An 8,153-nucleotide genomic window follows, 5' to 3' on the forward strand; every position below is an offset into this window, starting at 1 on the left:
TCTTTTGTTTTATTTTCCTCCATCCAGGCCCGGGGTCGGTGCCGCCACAGGAGGGAGGGGTCAGAGCAAACAGGGCCTGGGCTGCTGCCCCTCCACTGTGAGGACTTGAGGGGTTGCAGGTGGAGTTTGTGGGTTCAGCCTGAGAGGGGTTGGGCGGAGTGAGGACGTGAGAGGTCAGGGCCGGGGTTTGCAGGTTCAGAGGCTGAGAGGGGTGGGGCGGAGTGAGGATATGAGGGGTCAGGGGTGGGGAGAGGACGCTGAACTGGTTCTTGGCGGTTCTGACTGGGACCGGTTGGCCTGTGAGAGGCTCCAGTGCGGCCGCCTTCCTCTGAGAGCGGCATTTGTTCTGAGGCCTACAGAGCTGGCCCGAGGCCCGGCGTCTGTTGCCTGTTTGCCCGTCCTGTAAGGTGCCGGCAGCGTTTCTTCATGGGGAAGCACCTGAAGGAGGCTGTCTCTACCCAGATGCTGCGTGTGTGTGAGGAAGGCCATATTAGGCCTAAGCCCGGCTTCCGGAGCCAGCTCCCAGTCACAGGTGCACTTTTTAGCCTAGGCAGGCCCGGGGCCTGGTGTGTGGTGGCTGTGAAGGTGTATGAGGTGGGGCCTGCTGCTTCATTTTTCCTCTTCCTGAAGGAGCTTCGCCTATGTTGGGCTGAAGCCTGTCCTCCGGAGCCAGCTCCGTCAGCGGTGAGCTTTCAGTGTAGGCCCAGGGCCAGGTCGAGAGTGGACAGGTGCGGCAGCCCGCCCACCACTGCCTCCTCTTTTGTTTTATTTTCCTCCATCCAGGCCTGGTGCCGCCACGGGAGGGAGGGGTCAGAGCAAATGGGGCTTGGGCAGCTGCCACTCCACTGTGAGGACTTGAGGGGTTGCAGGTGGGGCTTGTGTGTCAGCCAGAGAGGGGTTGGGCGGAGCGAGGACGTGAGAGGTCAGGGCTGGGGCTTACAGGTTAAGAGGCTGAGAGGGGTGGGGCGGAGCAAGCACGTGAGGCGTTAGTGGCGGGGCGAGGACACTGAACTGGTTCCGGTCGGTTCGCCCTGGGACCAGTCCGCCTGTGAAAGGCTCCAGTGCGAGAGAGAGAGCGGCATTTGTTCTGGGGCCTAGAGAGCAGGGCAGGACACTCTCGGCCTGTTGTGTGTTCACCCGTCTTGTAAGCTGCCGGCAGCGTTTCTTCTTGGGGAAGGGACTGAAGGAGGCTATCTCTACCCAGACGCTGCATGTGTGAGAGGAAGGCCCTTAGGCCTAAGCCAGGATTCTGGAGCCAGCTCCCTGTCAGAGGTGAGCTTTTTAGCCTAGGCAGAGCCGGGGCCTGGTGCGTGGTGGCTGTGAGTGTGTGGAGATGTGGGGTGGGCAGCTTCATTTTTCCTCTCCCTGAAGGGCCTTCGGCCATGTTAAGCTGAAGCCAGGCCTCCAGAGCCAGCTCCGTCAGTGGGGAGCTTTCAGTGTAGGCCCAGGGCCTGGTTGAGAGTGGACAGGCACGGCAGCACGCCCGCCACTGCCTCCTCTATTGTTTTATTTTCCTCCATCCAGGTCCGGGGACGGTGCCGCCACGGGAGGGAGGGGTCAGAGCAAACGGGGTCTGGGCTGCTGCCCCTCCACTCTGAGGACTTGAGGGGTTGCAGGTGGGGTTTATGGGTTCAACCTGAGAGGGGTTGGGCGGAGGGAGGTTGTGAGAGGTCAGGGCCGGGGCTTGCAGGGTCAGAGGCTGAGAGGGGTGGGGCAGAGTGAGGACTTAAGGGGTCTGGGGCGGGGAGAGGACGCTGAACTGGTTCTGGGCTGTTCTGCCCGGGACCAGTTGGCCTGTGAGAGGCTCCACTGCAGCCGCCTTCCTCTGAGAGAGCGGCATTTGTTCCGGGGCCTCTCGGGGCACTCTCGGCCTGTTGTGTGTTCACCCAGCCTGTAAGCTGCCGGCAGCGTTTCTTCTTGGGGAAACACCTGAAAGAGCCTATCTATACTCAGAGGCTGCATGTGTGTGAGGAAGGCCAGGGCTCTGGAGGTAAAGCAGTGCTTCTTGCCAGGTCTATACAAGGCATGGGCAGGTGGTGGCTGTGAAGGTGTGTGAAGTGTGGCCTGCCAAGCCCTGTGCGTTCTTTGTGCTCTTCCTGAAGAGCACATGTTAGGCCCAAGCCCGACCTCCAGAGGCAGCTCACAGTCAGCGGTGAGCTTTCAGTGTAGGCCCGGGGCCAGGTCGAGAGTGGACAGGTGTGGCAGTCCACCCACCACTGCCTCCTCTTTTGTTTTATTTTCCTCCATCCAGGCCCGGGGTCGGTGCCGCCACGGGAGGGAGGGGTCAGAGCAAACGGGGTCTGGACTGCTGCCCCTCCACTGTGAGGACTTGAGGGGTTGCAGGTGGGGTTTATGGGTTCAACCTGAGAGGGGTTGGGCGGAGCGAGGACGTGAGAGGTCAGGGCCGGGGTTTGCAGGTTCAGAGGCTGAGAGGGGTGGGGCAGAGTGAGGACTTAAGGGGTCTGGGGCGGGGAGAGGACGCTGAACTGGTTCTTGGCGGTTCTGACTGGGACCGGTTGGCCTGTGAGAGGCTCCAGTGCGGCCGCCTTCCTCTGAGAGAGCGGCATTTGTTCTGGGGCCTGCAGAGCTGGCCCCAGGCCGGGCGTCTGTTACCTGTTCACCGGTCCTGTAAGGTGCTGGCAGCGTTTCTTATGGGGAAGCACCTGAAGGAGGCTGTCTCTAGCCAGACGCCACGTGTGTGTGAGGAAGGCCATTGTAGGCCTAAGCCAGGCCTCCGGAGCCAGCTCCCAGTCAGAGGTGCGCTTTTTAGCCTAAGCAGGCCTGGGGCCTGGGTGTGTGGTGGCTGTGAAGTTGTGTGAGCTGGGGCCTGCTGCTTCGTTTTTCCTCTTCTGAAGTGGCTTTGGTCATGTTAGGCCTAAGCCAGGCCTCCAGAGCCAGCTCCTAGTCAGCAGTGAGCTTTCAGTGTAGGCCCGGGGCCTGGTTGAGAGTGGACAGGCATGGCAGCACACCCGCCCGCCGCTGCCTCCTGGGACGGTGCCGCCATGGCAGGGAGCGGTCAGTGCAGATGGGGCCTGGGCTGCTGCCCCTCCTCCTCGAGGACATGAGAGGCAGGGGGCGGGGCGAGGACGCTGAACTGGTTTGGGGCGGTTCTGCCTGGGACTAGTCGGCCTGTGAGAGGCTCCATTGCGGCCGCCTTCCCCTGAGAGAGCAGGGTTTGTTCCGGGCCGACAGAGCTGGGGGGGGGGCCCTCTCGGCCTGAGGCCGTTGTCTTTTCACGCATCCTGTAAGGTGCCAGCAGCGTTTCTTTGTGGGGCGGCACCTGAAGGAGGCTGTCCTACCCAGACACCATGTGTGCGTGAGGACGGCCGGGGCTCTTGAAGTAAAGCGGTGCTTCTTGACTGGTCTATACAAGGCATGGGCGGGTGGTGGCTGTGAAGGTGTGTGAAGTGGGGCCTGCCACGCCCCGTGCGTCCTTCGTGCTCTTCCTGAAGGGAAGGCCTGGCCTAAGCCAGGCCTCCGGAGCCAGCTCCCAGTCAGCGATGAGCTTTCAGTGCCGGCAGGCCCAGGGCTGGTCGAGAGTGGAGAGGCCTGGCCGCCTGCCCGCCGCCGTCTCCTCTTTTATTTTGTTTTACTTTTTTCATTCCACGTCCGAGGACGCTGCCGCCATGGCAGGAAGTGGTCAGTGCAGACTGGACCTGTGATGCTGCCCCTCCACCGCCTGACTTCCGGGCTCTGTCTGCTCTGGTAATCCTCCCCCACTCCCGCTCCCATAATGCTCCCCCAACACCACTTCTGGTTTCTGGCCCCCTAATGCTCCCCCATTTCCGGTCAGTCAGCTCCCATAATGCTCCCCCACCCCCACTTCTGGTCTCTGCCCCCGTAATGCTCCCCACCCCCTACTTCCCGTCTCTGTCCCCTCCCATAATGCTCCCCCACCCCACTTCCGGTCTCTGCCCCGTAATGATGCCCCACCCTCACTTCCGCTCTGTGTCCACTCGTGAAATGCTCCCCCCCTCACTTGTGGCCTCTGTCCACCTGGTAAAGCTCCCCGTCTCCTGTCCCCTCCCTGTCTCCTGTCTCTCCCTGTGTCCTCTCTGTCCACATTTTATTGGGCATATCAGGATTTTGTCTATATTTTGGAGTATGCCTCCCAGCCAGACAAGAACCTTGATGCTGAGCCATGTCCCCTGTTGGTCTCAGGAAGCCATCATTGCCTCAAGCCTGGCTCGGGATCTGCCTCATGAGGAGCTTGGTGGGGTAGCAGAAGGTGGGAGCAGAAAGTGTGTTCTACATGGCTTTTTCTTTTTTTCTTTTTGTCAGCTCTACCCCAGATCCTGCTCAGCGGAAGAGATGCCTCGGGATGCTGAGCATTTGTTCTTCAGAGACTCCTTTCACTGTACGTGCTGTGATGAGAAAAGATGAAGATTCCAGAACCTTTGAATCAATCGTAAGTGTGGGATCTGGGTGTACACTCAAATGTAGGATGGGCTGTATGGATCCCAACACATGTTGCTCCCAGCCCACATCTTGCATGGCGCATGGGGGTTAGGGTGTGAGGGGATGTGTGGAAAGCATTGTTTTTTTGCCAGGTTTTGGTGATCTGTAATCCTAGTTGCTAAGGTGTCCAAGATCTGAGGTTTGCAGTTCACACCTAGCCATGGAAGGAAAGTTCTTGAGGGTCTTTATATCCAAGTATGGGTAAAAAAGCTGAAGTGGAGTTCAAGTGGTAGAACATTAGCCTTGAACAAACACCTAGGTCCTAAGTTCAAGCTCCAGGACCAGCACAGAAATATCGTTGTTTTTATTGTATAGGTCCAATAATCATTTTATTAGACACACAAAAGTAATTTAATTTCTGTTTGGTGAATTCCTGTGATATTGTGTTCCAGGGTCTCTCCCAAGCTGGGCAAGCACCTCAGCCTTTGATTTTCACAATTTCCAGGCTTTGCTGCACTTTGAGAAGAAAATGCACAGAGTCAGGGTAAAATGTGGAGAGACTGGAAGCTTAGGATTGTGAATACAGGTTTAATAGGTATGGCCCAACACAGGATGGTCTGGATGGACTCCATTTGAACTTGTTCTGGTGAAGTCAGGCCTTGCCCAGGCCTCTGGCCTCTCTCCAAGTGTGATCAAGTTTCATCCATACTTTGATCATCCTGGGGCCTGGAGAAGTGGGTGAGGGCATATGTGAGGAAGGGTAGTCTCTCTCCCTCCATGCTTGGTGAGTTGGTGCTTCTCAGGACAACTCTGATGACCCTAGGTCCCTACCCAGGTCTCTGAATCTTCATTGTGATTTCACATCTGCTTTTGGTCATGTCCTTCTCAGTGCCTGTGTGTTGGGGCTGAGGGAATGCGGGAAGTTTCATTTGTAATTACACAGGTCATAGACACATTTTGTTCAACGTATCAATGCATTTAAATTTCTTTTTTTCCTTTTTTTATTGTAATTAGTAAAAGGGTTACATGATATTTGCCAGATAGAAGGTGCATTAATTCACATACATTGATACCCTTTCACATGTCTTGGTACCCGTATCCCTCCCCCCCACACCCCCCACCCGTCTTGGTTTTCCCCTCTTCCCTATCAAATTTCAAATATCCAAATACAAATAAATTCAATATGTCAGATAACAAAGTGAAATACTATACCAATATGAGATAACCAAGGGACAGCAAAGGAGATGAGAGACAACGTAGTACATTAAGGACAACAATCATTCATTATATGGCTTTTGTTTCACTATCCTGGAGGTCCTTTCAATTAGCTTCACATTATATGTCCTTATGTATCAAGATTTTGCTCTATTGCAAATCTCTGCTAGTAGAGCCCAAGGTTTCTACTGATTATGACGAATGAGGGAAACCATTGAGCCTAAGTTCCTTTGAGTCTGGCTTACTTCACTTAATATGATTTTTTCTAAGTCTTTCCATTTTCTAACAAATGGGGCGATGTCATTCTTTCTGACAGCAGCATAGAATTCCATTGTGTACAAATACCACAACTTGTTGATCCACTCATCAACTGAGGGACATCTGGGTTGGTTCCATATCTTTGCTATGGTGAATAGTGCTGCAATGAACATTGTTGTGCTAGTGGGTTTAGTATGCCCTTGTTTCTGGATTGGTGGGTAAATGCCAAGTAGTGGAATTGCTGGGTCATAGGGGAGCTCTATGTTTAGCCTTTCGAGGCACTGCCACACTGCTTTCCACAGTGGTTGAACGAGTTTGCCCTCCCACCAACAGTGTAGTAGTGATCCCTCCTGGCCACATCCCCTCCAGCATCTGTTGTCATTCGTTTTCCTGATCCTGGCCATTCTAACTGGAGTGAGGTGGAATCTTAGAGTTGTTTTGATTTGCATTTCTTTTATGACCAGAGATGTTGAGCATTTCTTCATGTGTCTATAGGCCATTTTTGTTTCTTCTTCAGAGAAGACTCTCTTTAAGTCTTTGGCCCATTTTTTAATGGGATGGTTGTTACTTTGGAGGTTAGTTTTGCAGTGATTCAATTTTTGGAGCTGTTGATATATTTTAGATATGAGGCCTTTGTCCGTTGTTTGGTTGGTGAAGATCTTCTCCCACTGTGTAGGCTTCCTGATTAGTTTACTAGCTATGTCCTTTGCCATACAAAAGCTCTGCAGTTTAATGCAGTCCCACTTATCCAGCCTTTCTCTGATTTGTTGTGATTCTTGGTCCTTATTAAGAAAGTTTCGACCTGTGCCAAGGAGGCCTAGTGCATCTCCTATTCCTTCCTGTAGAGTTTTCAGTGTGTCAGCTTTTACCTCCAGGTCTTTGATCCATTTGGAGTTAATTCTAGTGCAAGGTGACAAAGAAGGGTCCAGCTTTAGTTTTCTGCAGGTGCTTAACCAGTTCTGCCAGCACAACTTGTTGAAGAGGCTATCTTTCTTCCATTCTATTTTTTTGGCTCCCTTGTCAAAGATTAGGTGGCCATAGGTCTGTGGTTTAATATCTGGGTCCTCAGTTCTGTTCCATTGGTCTTCAGGCCTGTTCCTGTGCCAATACCAAGCTGTTTTGAGAATTATAGCTCTGTAATAGAGTCTAAAGTTTGGAATTGAAATTCCTCCAGCGCTGTTCTTTCTGCTAAGAAGTGTTTTTGCTATACGGGGTCTTTTATTATTCCATATGAAATTTTGTATTGCCTCTTCTATTTCTTTAAAGAATGACATTGGGATGTTGATGGGTATTGCATTGAATTTGTAGATAGCTCTTGGCAAGATTGTCATTTTCACAATGTTGATTCTTCCAATCCAGGAGCATGGGAGGTTTTTCCATTTCCTTAGTTCTGCTTTAATTTCCTTTTTTAGGGTTTTAAAGTTTTCATCTAAACGGTCCTTTACATTCTTAGTTAAGCTAATTGCTAGGTACTTTATTTTCTTTGAGGCTATTGTGAAAGGAGTTTCTTTTCTGATTATTGCCTCGTTCCTCTCACTGTTGGCATAAAGGAAGGCAGTTGATTTTTGAGGGTTGATTTTATAGCCTGCTACTCTTCCAAAGCTTTGAATCAGCTCAAGGAGCTTGGGAGTAGAGTCTATAGGATTCTTTAAATACAGAATCATGTCATCTGCAAAGAGGGATAGTTTTATTTCCTGTTTCCCTACTTGGATCCCCTTTATGCTTGCTTCTTGCCTTATTGCACTGGCTAGGAATTCTAGTACTATGTTAAAGAGTAGTGGAGAGGGTGGGCATCCTTGTCTCGTTCCTGATTTTAGAGGGAATGGCTTTAGATTTTCACCATTGAGTGTAATACTAGCAGTAGGTTTCTCATACACAGCCTTTATTACATTGAGGAATGTTCCATGGATTCCTAGTTTCTCCAGAGCTTTTAACATAAAGGGGTGTTGGATCTTGTCAAATGCCTTTTCCGCGTCTATTGAGACAATAATGTGATTTTTGTCCTTGCTCCTGTTGATGTGTTGAATTATATTAATTGATTTGCGTATGTTGAACCAGCTTTGCCTCCCTGTGATGAATCCAGTTTGATCATAGTGTATAATTTTTTTGATGAGTTGTTGTAGACGGTTGGCCAGTATTGAGAAGTTTTGCATCGATGTTCATCAAAGATATAGGTCTATAGTTCTCTTTCTTTGATGAATCTCTGTCTGGTTTGGGGATCAGGGTTATACTGGCTTCATAGAATGAGTTTGGTAAGGAACCTTCATTTTCAATTTCGTTGA

This window comes from Megascapheus bottae, chromosome 36 (genome assembly GCF_031878675.1).
Source record: "Megascapheus bottae isolate mThoBot1 chromosome 36, mThoBot2.hap1, whole genome shotgun sequence".
Classification (NCBI taxonomy): Eukaryota; Metazoa; Chordata; class Mammalia; order Rodentia; family Geomyidae; genus Megascapheus; species Megascapheus bottae.